The 12,255-nt window shown below is 39.6% G+C and overlaps 1 long non-coding RNA gene across 1 annotated transcript; it reads right to left on the bottom strand.

Moving 5' to 3' along the window:
• Window positions 1-3,016: 3,016 nt before the first annotated feature.
• Window positions 3,017-11,319, bottom strand: LOC129647731 (uncharacterized). Its single transcript, XR_008712466.1, has 3 exons — window positions 11,270-11,319; window positions 10,660-10,729; window positions 3,017-3,232 (listed from the first exon to the last, which is right to left on the bottom strand). It is a non-coding gene; the product is annotated as an uncharacterized LOC129647731 (long non-coding RNA).
• Between the last annotated feature and the right edge of the window lie 936 nt (window positions 11,320-12,255).

Below are 12,255 nucleotides of genomic sequence, written 5' to 3'. Positions count from 1 at the left end.
TGATTTCAGATGGAAAATTTCAGGGTCATATCTTGTAGAAATAGATCCCATTAACTGCCATGCAAAGGATGAAACTAAGAGGTACATATATTTTGAACTTTAAGTCAATCAGGTCAAAAGAAAATGGACTGATTGATCTGTTGTAAGATAAAGTGTAAAGAGGATTTTTGCATTGACTATGAGGTAAGATCAAGGACCTCTAATTAGCTTCCAACTTCCCTGACTTTATTCTAATTCTACAAATAATAAAGTACTGTCTATTAGCAGTGTTTCAGCACCAAAAATACATTGCCAAACTCATCTCATCATAGTGCCACTAATTATTTACATCTTGGCCTCCTTGAGGTTAAGGTCATCCTTTTACTCATCTTGATACCCCTGTCATGAAGCACAAGGTTTACTTAACAAATACTGTAGATTAGTGGCATAGGAAAACCAAAGTATCACATTGGCCAAAAATTTCATTTGGGTTTTTCCATACCATCTTACAGAAAAACCACAGAGAACTTTTTGGCCAATCTACTAGTATGGCCTGTACCCCTCTAGTAATAAAGTTCACCCTTTTTCTTTCCTTCACTGACTGCCACCACAATCATTACCCACTAAAATTATACCCATTCTCTTACATTGAATTTTTGTCCTAAAGAATTTAACATGCCTGTAGAACCCGTGCACATACTATTAAAGAGTCATATGGAATCTGCTTTAGATTTTGAAAGAACTTTTGATGCCCCCAATATTTTCACCACAAAAAAAAAAAAAATTTTTTTTAAAGACTTTAATCTTTTGCTTGCTGCTGAGGAGGAGACACTGTGGTGAAACAGAAAGACATTAGACTGGGGATTGGATATTAATAATAGCCCTTAATTTACTCTGAATCCAACTCCCTTTCTCTGCCCGGGCTTCTGTGTCTCCATCTGTAAAAAGATTGGCTTGAACCCCAGGAGTGTACACGCTTTATTTGGGACCAGTTCTGATTGGTTGGCTGTAACTGTGGTGCCTTTTCAAACTGTTCATGGGGTTCTCATGAACCGAAAACTTCCAGATGTTCAAGCTAGATTTAGAAAAGGCAGAGGAACCAGAGATTGCCAACATCCACTGGATCATCAAAAAAGCAAGAGAGTTTCAGAAAAATATCTACTTCCACTTTATTGACTATGCCAAAGCCTTTGACTGTGTAGATCACAATAAACTCTGGAAAATTCTTAAAGAGATGGGAATACTAGACCACCTGACCTGCCTCTTGAGAAATCTGTATGCAGGTCAAGAAGCAATAGTTAGAACTAGATATGGAACAACAGACTGGTTCCAAATTGGGAAAGGAATATGTCAAGGTTTTATATTGTCACCCTGATTATTTAACTTATATGCAGAGTACATCATGAGAAACGCTGGACTAGATGAAGCACAAGCTGGAATCAAGATTGCCAGGAGAAATATCAATAACCTCAGATACGCAGATGATACCACCCTTATGGTGAAGAAGAAGAAAGTGAAAAAGAACTAAAGGACTTCTTGATGAAAGTGAAAGAGGAGAGTGAAAAAGTTGGCTTAAAACTCAACATTCAGAAAACTAAGATCATGGCATCCAGTCCCATCACTGCATGGCAAATAGATGGGGAAACAGTGGAAACAGTGACCAGATTTTATTATGGGGAGCTCCAAGATCACTGCAGATGGTGACTGCAGCCATGAAATTAAAAGACGCTTGTTCCTTGGAAGAAAAGCTATGACCAACTTGGACAGCATAATAAAAAGCAGAGACATTAACTTGCCAACAAATGTCCATCTAGTCAAAGCTATGGTTTTTCAAGTAGTCATGTATGGATGTGAGAGTTGGACTAAAAAGAAAGCTGAGCACCAAAGAATTGATGCTTTTGAACTGTGGTATTGGAGAAGATTCTTGAAGAGTCCCTTGGACTGCAAGGTGATCAAACCAGTCCATCCGAAAAGAAATCAGTCCTGAATATTATTTATTGGAAGGAGTGATGCTGAAGCTGAAACTCCAACCCTTTGGCCACCTGATGTGAAGAACTGACTCATTTGAAAAGACCCTGATGCTGGGAAAGATTGAAGGCGAGAGGAGAAGAGGACAACAGAGGATGAGATGGCTGGATGGCATCACCGACTCAATGGACATGAGTCTGAGCAAGCTCCGGGAGTTGGTGATGGACAGGGAGGCCTGGGTTGCTGCAGTCCATGGGGTCACAAAGAGTCGGACACAACTGAGCAACTGAACTGAACTGAACTGTGGTGCACTGTATAGGAGGATTATGCATCCAGGTCTGGGCTTAAGGCTGAACAGCATCCTGTTTGAAGAGCAATGTCTGCTCTGGAAGGGGGAGCACTTTGCTATTAGGATGTCAGCCCTCAGATGGATAATATCTACAGTCCCTTTTGGCTATCAGATATTGTGACTAACTTACATTATTTTTCAGACCATTTGCCTTTTTTCTTCCCCTAAAGTGTCTCTGAGTTTTCCATGTCCCTCTGAATGGAAGAGACTAAAACTGGATAAAGATCTCTTTCAAAACTTATCATATCTAATATGTAATAATTCCTAAATTCTATATTCCTTCTTGTTGTTGTTTAGTCACTAAGTCAAGTCTGACTTCTTTTGTGACCCCATGGACTATAGTTCGCCTATATCCTCTGTCCACAGAATTTTCCAGACAAGAACACTGGGTTGGGTTGCCATTTCCTTCTCTAGGGGATCTTGCCGACCAAGGGACTGAACCAAGGCCCCTGCACTGGCAGATGGATTCTTTACCACTGAGCCACCAGGGAAACCCATATATTCCTTCTTACACACCACAGAATTTTGCTTCTTTAATTACAAAGTTGAAGTGCCAACCATTGAAACATGGAACAGATGACACAAATAATAACTAATTTCCATGTATATAGGGAAATACACAAAATAAAGTAACTCAGCATAGCATATTGCATTACTTTTCTAGGGCTCCTATAACAAATTACCACAAACTGGTTAAACCAGCAGAAATTTATTCTCCTAGAGTCCTGGAGGCTAGAAGTGTGAAATCAAGGTGGCTTTGGTGGGGGCATGTTCTTTCTAAGGGCTCTGGGAAGAATCCTTCCTTGCCTCTTCCTTGCTTCTGGTAGTTGTGGGCAATCCTTGACATTCATTGGCTTGTAGATGCATCACTCCAGTCTCTGCCTCCATAGTCACACTGCCTCCTTCCCTGTGTGGCTGTGTCTCTAAATCTCTCTCCTTTAAAAAAAAGCAAAGAAAAAGAAAACAACCCCATCACTGGATTTAGGGCCCACCCACCCAGTATGACTTCATCTTAAATTGAGTCCTTATTCAAAGATCCTATTTCCAAATTTCACATTCACATGTTTCAGAGGTCAGGACTTCAACATAACTTTCAGAAGGGCACAATTCAACTTACAACTTACAGCAAATTCTACATTTGCCAAAGCAATAAGATTATTAAATGGAGGTAAACATTCATCTTCTACTTTGCATATCTTGATACTAAATATCTATAATTAGTTACCTGGAGTAGTATCCATAATTTAATGCTGAATAAAAATACCAGACTATTCTATGGTAGGATCTTATTTATAGGATGTTATAGAAAACTATATGTATATACATGGACCAAAAGACATTTGGAAAATGCAAATATCTCTTTTTTAAATTTATTTTTTTTTAATTGAAAGATAATTGCTTTAAAGAATTTTGCTGTTTTCTGTAAAACCTCAACATGAATCAGCCATAAGTATACATATATCCCCTCCCTTTTGGAACTCCCTCCCATCTCCCTCCCCATCCTACCCTTCTAGGTTGATACAGAGCCCCTGTTGGAGTTTCCTGAGCCATACAGCAAATTCCTGTTGGCTATCTATTTTACATATGGTAATGTAAGTTTCCATGTTACTCTTTCCATACATCTCACCCTCTACTCCCCTCTCCCCATGTCCATAAATCTATTCTCTATGTCTGATTCTCTACTGTTGCCCTGTAAATAAATTCTTCAGTACCATTTTTCTAGATTCCATATATATGTGTTAGAATACGGTATTTATCTTTCTCTTTCTGACTCACTTCACTCTGTATAATAGGTTCTAGGTTCATCCACCTCATTAGAACCAGTCCCAAAGAAAGGCAATGCCAAAGAATGCTCAAACTACTGCACAACTGCACTCATCTCACACGCTAATAAAGTAATGCTCAAAATTCTCCAAGCCAGGCTTCAGCAATATGTGAACCGTGAACTTCCTGATGTTCAAGCTGGTTTTAGAAAAGACAGAGGAACCAGAGATCAAATTGCCAACATCCACTGGATCATGGAAAAAGCAAGAGAGTTCCAGAAAAACATCTATTTCTGCTTTATTGACTATGCCAAAGCCTTTGACTGTGTGCATCACAATAAACTGTGGAAAATTCTGAAAGAGATGGAAATACCAGACCATCTGACCTGCCTCTTGAGAAATCTGTATGCAGGTCAGGGAGTAACAGTTAGAACTGGACATGGAACAACAGACTGGTTCCAAATAGGAAAAGGAGTACGTCAAGGCTGTATATTGTCACCCTGCTTATTTAACTGATATGCAGAGTACACCATGAGAAACGCTGGACTGGAAGAAACACAAGCTGGAATCAAGATTGCTGGGAGAAATATCAATAACCTCAGATATGCAGGTGACAGCACCCTTATGGCAGAAAGTGAAGAGGAACTAAAAAGCCTCTTGATGAAAGTGAAAGAGGAGAGTGAAAAAGTTGGCTTAAAGCTCAACATTCAGAAAACGAAGATCATGGCATCCAGTCCCACCACTTCATGGGAAATAGATGGGGAAACAGTGGAAACAGTGTCAGACTTTATTTTTCTGGGCTCCAAAATCACTACAGATGGTGACTTTGCTGTGCAAAAGCTTTTAAGTTTAATCAGGTCCCACTTGCTTAGTTTTATTTCCCTTACTCTAAGAGGTGGGTCATAGAGGATCTTGCTTTGATTTATGTCATCGTCCTGCCTATGTTTTCCTCTAAGAGTTTTATAGTTTCTGGTCATATATTTAGGTCTTTAATCCATTTTGAGTTTATCTTTGTGTATGGTGTTAGGAAGTGTTCTAATTTCATTCTTTTACACATAGCTGTCCAGTTTTCCTAGCACCATTTATTGAAGAGGCTATCTTTGCCTCACTGTATATTCTTGCCTCCTTTGTCAAAAATAAGGTACCCATAGGGGCATGGGTTTATTTCTGGGCTTTCTATCTTGTTCCATTGGTCTATATTTCTGTTTTTGTGCCAGTACCATACTGTCTTGATGACTGTAGCTTTGTAATATGATCTGAAGTCAGGAAGCTTGATTCCTCCAGCTCCATTCAAATATCACTTTCATAAGAAAAATAAAGCCTTAAATTTATAGGCTGACCATAAAAACATAACAATGCTTTATACTTTTCAAAAATAATAACAGCAAAAGTGGGCTTCCCAGGTGGCATTAGTGGTAAAGAACCTGCCAGCCAATGCAGGAGAGTAAGATCCCTAGGTGGGGAAAATCCCCTGGAGGATCTTTATAACAAATAAAAATGGTTTTGTTTCTGTGTTTAGTCCTTATCCTTCAAAAGTTATTGGTTAATTCTTAATCAAAACTTAAGAGTTTTGCCTTCTTCCTCATAAAGGAAAAAATTCCTACAGAGAAATCCAAAGTGAAGTGAAATGAAGTCACTCAGTCGTGTCCGACTCTTCGTGACCCCTTAGACTGTAGCCTACCAGGCTCCTCTGTTGATGGGATTTTCCGGGCAATAGTACTGGAGTGGATTGACATTTCCTTCTCCAGGGGATCTTCCCAACCCAGGGCTCAAAGCCGGGTCTCCCACATTGTAGACAGACACTTTATTAGGTCACTTTTTGTCTCTTAATATTATGTAAGACTGTACCTATTATCAGAGAGGGCAATGGCACCCCACTCCAGTACTCTTGCCTGGGGAATCCTGTGGATGGAGGAGCCCGGTGGGCTGCAGTCCATGGGGTTGCTAAGAGTTGGATAGGACTGAGCGACTTCACTTTCACTTTTCACTTTCATGTATTGGAGAAGGAAATGGCAACCCACTCCAGTGTTCTTGCCTAGAGAATCCCAGGGATGGGGGAGCCTGGTGGGCTGCCATCTATGGGGTCGCACAGAGTCGGACACGACTGAAGTGACTTAGCAGCAGCAGCAGTACCTATTATGTTTACACTAACTAGGTTGTAGTAAAAACAAAGATGACATCAGGTATTCAGCCCTAAATGAACCTACAATAGTGAAATCAAAAAAGCAAAGAAAGGAGCCAAGCCAAACATGAGCCTGAGGGTTGATCAGAGACCCAAATATGCACTCTTCAGCTAATGTGCAGGGACATCCCTGGCTGAGAAAGAAAACCTGTGGTCAGTGGGGCATGCAGCTTCACTTCTTCCACTTGTCTTTCAGTGTGTCATTACTGCAAATTAAATAATTCAGTTGAAAGCTAAAACATTTGCTGCACTGGCTGAAGAAGCTCTAGACTGCAACATGTGACATACTTAATTGAATCCTCTTCCACTAAAAGTCAGAATATCATGGAGTTCAAACCTGAGCCTCTCAGACCTCCCCTGCCCCATTTAAGAAGGATGAGTGTATAGAAGCTGACACAGTTGACTTTTTAACTGCTAAGGAAGGAAGTTCCTTTAAGCCTAAGAAAGCAAAACCATCTGGTATTGCACAGCTGTGGAAATATTGTGTATCTAATTATTTATGGAGGTACCTATAATTTGGTCTTGGTATATCCCAGAAGACTTTGAAAAAGCAGAGTTTCATCATGATCTCAGATCAATAGCTTATAAATCATTTTTCCAGTTCAAGATTTTTCTCATAGAATGAAAAATGGAAAAATCCTGTTTTCATTAAAGAAACACAGAAATGTCATACTGGTTTATGCAGAGTCATGAGAGAACATGCCCTATGTAGTTGTGTAGGAAAGGAATTGTCAGTCACTCTATATCCTTGGCCTTTCAATTCCATGAATTAGAACCAATGAAAGAAACATATTTAACAATAGATGGGGCATCTAAACATCCAACTATTTACTGTCTTATACCCTCTACAGACTTGACTACTAAGAAAGAATAACTCACTCTTTTAAAATAAAATCATAAAAATACAGAATGTTAGAGTTTAACACTTAAGAGAAATTTTCTGCTTTTTGTAAAGGCAGATTAGAGTTTTGTTTTTGTTTTTCTTTGTTTGTTCTTTGCAGATAAATCTTCCTTGGGAGAATAAAAGGAAAGCTAAAAAGATATTTTTAAAAATATAGAACAGTCTTTTGGACTCTGTGGGAGAGGGAGAGGGTGGGATGATTTGGGAGAATGGCATTGAAATACGTATAACATCATATATGGAACGAGTCACCAGTCCAGGTTCGATGCACGATACTGGATGCTTGGGGCTGGTGCACTGGGACGACCCAGAGGGATGGTATGGGGAGGGAGAAGGGAGGAGGGTTCAGGATGGGGAACACATGTATGCCTGTGGCGGATTCATTTTGATATATGGAAGAACCAATACAATATTGTAAAGTTTAAAAATAAAATAAAAAATATATATAAATGTTTGAAGAATCAGAGCGTTTCAAAAATAGCCCAGGTTTGATCCACGATACAGGGTGCTCAGGGCTGGTGCGCTGGGATGACCCAGAGGGATGGGATGGGGAGGGATGTGGGAGGGGGGTTCAGGATGGGGAACACATGTACACTCATGGTGGATTCAAGTCAATGTATGGCAAAACCAATACAATATTGTAAAGTAAAAAAATAATAATAATAATAAAATAAAATAAAAATAAAAAAAATAATAATGAGCCTCTGAGAAAGTGGACCTCAGTAAAGGAAAGGAACACAAAGAAAATGAACTCAAGAGTCAGTGTATTGCTTTTACCCTAAAGGCATTTGCCAATTCACCAGTGGTGGCTTAAAAGCTGAGAAGTCAAGCAGAAGCCTGTGTCTGAGATGACGAGAAGCTAAATAGAACTTCCAAACATTCTAAGAGGCCAAGGAAGATACAAACTGGAGTCCACAGCACACTAAAGAAAAGGGATCTTGATAAATCACCAAGGCTTTCAGTCAGGACCCCTCAAAGACTGTTGTGAACCCCTGCAAAGAGGGGTGAGTCAGACAGACAGCAATGAATGAGACTCACAAGTAGTGAAATCTGGCTCTAAATCAGCTCAATTTCTGATTGTATTTAGCTGGCACCCCTTACCTTAACTGCCTGTTTAAAACACAAGCAACTCCTCTCTGGAAAAAAAAAAAAAAATTCAGAATCAAATTTTGCATACATGATATCTGGCACTGAATCCTATATTATCAGGAAACAAAAGCATTTGATCAAAATCAAAAGAATAATAAACAGTATAAACAAGTCCACAGAAAGTTTATTGGCATTATTAGACATGACTTTTTAAAACTATGAGTAATACCTTCAAGATATTAGATGGCAACTTAAAGGAATCAAATGAAAAATTTAGAACTGGAAATACAGTAAGTAAAATTAAGAGCATAGTTGGTGAGTTTAACCACAGATTAAATAAAGCTGATGAGAAGATTCATGAAATCTTAAGTCAGAAAAAATATACAAACTGATACATGGAGAAACAAATATTAATAGAAAATGCAGACATTAGCATAAAAGACATATAGTACACACACGTATGTAATGGGAGCCTAGGAAGGAAAAGGAAAGAAAAAAATAGAGAAGCAACATTTAACAAAGTGATTTTCCAAAACTCATGAAAGAAACCAAGCCACAGATTTGAGATATTCCACAAGCCTCTGCGATATATACAGATAAAAGAACACCCAGGTACATCACTGTACAACTGCTGAAAACCAAAGTCAAAAAAATTATTAGCAGCCAGAGAAAAAAGATGATGCTTCATTCAAAGATGCAAATAAGCTGACAGATGATGCCATAAAAGAAACAATGAAATCCAAAAAAGTTGGAGTGACATTTTCAATGTGTAGAGATAACCCTACTACTTGATTAGTCCTACTCTGCCTCCTGCATACCCAATGAGACAATATCCAGAGGGGCTAATTATCTAGCCCAGGCACAGCCAGACCAGAACTTTGAGTTGCCCACCACTCTCCTGGTTTACTTGCATTCTTCCCCACTGTGCCCCCAGTCATACAGTCACTAAAAGAAAATAGAAAACATTCTACTCCAACAAAGAAACTACTGCTTTCCGTACATATTCCTTTACAAATATGGATTTGGGCATCCCTCTGAAGAAAATCCCTTTACACACACAACCCCACTGCTAAATGACAACCAAGCATATACATTCAACTGAAAACACACAGATTCCATTCTCACTCTTTGCATAAATTTGTTGCTAGGAAAATGCCCATTAAAAACTAGCCTAATGTACAAGCTTTATTGATTTGTTTAATTGCTACATTCCCAACTCATCTGGAAACTGGGGGAGGGAAGTATCATTATTCTGTGTGTGACTCTTTATTCTCCTGAATACCTTTCATTCCAGGATCTCAAACAGGACACACCTGCATGTTCAGACAGCCTCGACAGACCCATTTTATTAAGGAAAAGTTTTGCATAGACAACAAAGATCTTTTGGTGCACAGGAACCTCCACTTCCCTAAGTCATCTATTTCACAGCTCCAGCAGCAGATATTTAAAAATGTCATTCTCCTTAATGCCACATCAGAAAATGTGGCCTTTCAACACGAACATTTGTGCAATTCAGGACAATGGGGGGTCTCCTTAAATGACTTTCCCTGAATACTTTCAGGGATACAAATTGCTCTGCATGATGACAGAGATTGGTAATACTTCTCATTTTTGTAAAACACTATTTCCCCTTTTTTCCATAATTGATATAGTTATAGAGCCTCTAGCAAATGAAATGGAAAAGGGATAGCATCTACTGCAGGAGTTTTCTGTCAGGTTTACAGGGAAGAATCAGAGACTATAAAGCCTAAGGATTTAATTCAGAACATGTGAGAGTATTTTCTGTGTAGCTGACTTCGAAGTGCCCTCTGATTGTTTCACGAAATGCTGCCGAGCACTCAGGGCACCAAATGAGTAGGGAAAAGCATATTCATTTTGCTGCTACTAAATACAGGATTTTATATCTCTGAACATTTTAAAACTAGTCATTACCTAATAATAGTCTCATTATTTTTATTAATTGCAGCTCAAAATTTGCCCTTTAAGTAAGGTCCATGAGTGGGAAAAGTCTATTTTTGCCACTGTAATCCTGTATCTTCACAGTAGCATCTGTTCTAACACGATCTTGCTGTGCTAAACATCTCAGTAACCACCCGTCTGTGTGCCAGATGGAGGTGACTGCTCTGACTCTATGTGGTACCTGTCAGCAATCCAACAAACTAAAGGAGTTAAATTACTCCATCTGCTCTTTCAAATTGCCCGGAGACTGCCCCCAAAATGTTCATGTTTTTGTTTGTTAATAAATAATAAAAGAACACTTTGTCAATTATGTGCCTTGACTGATTCATAATTTGTGCTAACAAATTTCTGTCAATAATGAGTGTGTCAGCCAAGAAGCACTTATTAAATACCCACTACCTATTTTCATTATACTAGTTACTTTAAGATATTGGAGAAAATAATTATAATATTAAGGAGGAGAACATACCCAGAAAACAATTCATGGTTCAAGCAGCATTCTACATCATGGGTAATGTAATAATGCAAATTAGATGACACTGACAAAGAAGAGAACATACAAAGGAAATAAAATTTTAAAAATAGGAAAACAAAAAGATCAGAATGAGAGGTGAACATAAGGTGTGTTTGGGAGTGAAGGTGGGAGAATCCACATTTCTTTAATCAACAAATACTTAACATGGACTACAAGCTTCAAGCTATGCTAAAGATAACAGTGGAGAAAAGAAGAACACAGAACCTTCCTTCCAAGAGTCGTCATGCTAGTAGACATAACAAGACACAATCATAAGGTGGTAAAGACCCTGAGCACATCGCCTCCCACCGAATCTATACCTACATTTAGAGCAATTCCTCCCAAAGAAGACCTGAAGGCTGACTGAGCAGTTATTGCACATAGAAAGACTAAATAGAAACAGATAGAAAGGACAGACATGGTATCCATGGGAACCCCATCCCCTACACAGTGACCTGCAGTACAGAAGGATGGTGCTGAGAGACCCTAGTACAGCCCCTCCTGCCATAGGAAACAGCCAAAAAAAAGCAGCAGTAAACAGAACCTAGATGGGAAATCCATTTACCAGCACTGATGTTCCTGCCAAACAGGGAGGGAACTGCTGGAGCCTTCTCCAAGGTCAAAGGCACTGGTCAACACCAATGTTTGAGTTCCCCCAGGACTTGCCTCCAGCCTGCACCCATTCCACTTCTAGCCATACCACCAATACAGCCTTCAGCACAGTGCTCCCAAGGGACAGCCCCCAGCCCACACCCACTCAAGCACCAGCTTCCCCACCAACACAGCCCCAGGACAGTGGACCAGGCACTGCACCCAGCCCACTGACTCTCTCCAGCCAGCCTGCCAAAGCCTCCAGGCGCAAGCAGCCTACACAGGGGTTGCTCCCACACAAGACCACTCCATCAAAACTAGGGGAGATAGCTGTTTCACCTAATTCTCCTAGAAACCAAAACCAAAAGTCAAACAAAATTAGGAGACAGAGGAATACATTCCAAAAACCTAATGAAACAGAAATAAGTAATTTACATGGGAAAGAGTTCAAAAAAGCAATCATAAGGATGTTCACCAAACTCAAGAGCGGAAGAACACAGGTATCGTGACCTCAAAAAGATATGTTTAAGTCCTAATCCCTAGTACCTGTGAAGTGACCTTATTTAGACATAGCATCTTTGGAGTGAGAGCGAGTGAAGTCACTCAGTCGTGTCCGACTCTTTGTGACCCCATGGACTGTGTAGCCTACCAGGTTCCTCTGTCCATGGGATTTTCCAGGCAAGAGTACTGGAGTGGGTTGCTTTGGAAATGTATTTAAATTAAAGATCTTGAGATGAGATTATCCAGTATTTAGAGTGGGCTCTAAATCCAATTTCTCTCACAAGAGAAAGAAGAGGGGGATACACACACAGCCAAGAAGATTATATGAAGATGGAAGCAGAGATTGGAGTGATATGCCATAAGCCAAGGAATGCCAAGGATTACCAGGTAGCCAGCCACCAGAAACCAGGAGAAAGACAGGGAACACCTTTATCCTCAGAGAGCCTTCCAAAGAAATCA

This window comes from Bubalus kerabau, chromosome 3, assembly GCF_029407905.1.
Source record: "Bubalus kerabau isolate K-KA32 ecotype Philippines breed swamp buffalo chromosome 3, PCC_UOA_SB_1v2, whole genome shotgun sequence".
NCBI classification, from domain to species: Eukaryota; Metazoa; Chordata; class Mammalia; order Artiodactyla; family Bovidae; genus Bubalus; species Bubalus kerabau.
This window is presented reverse-complemented; position numbering and strand designations above follow the sequence as displayed.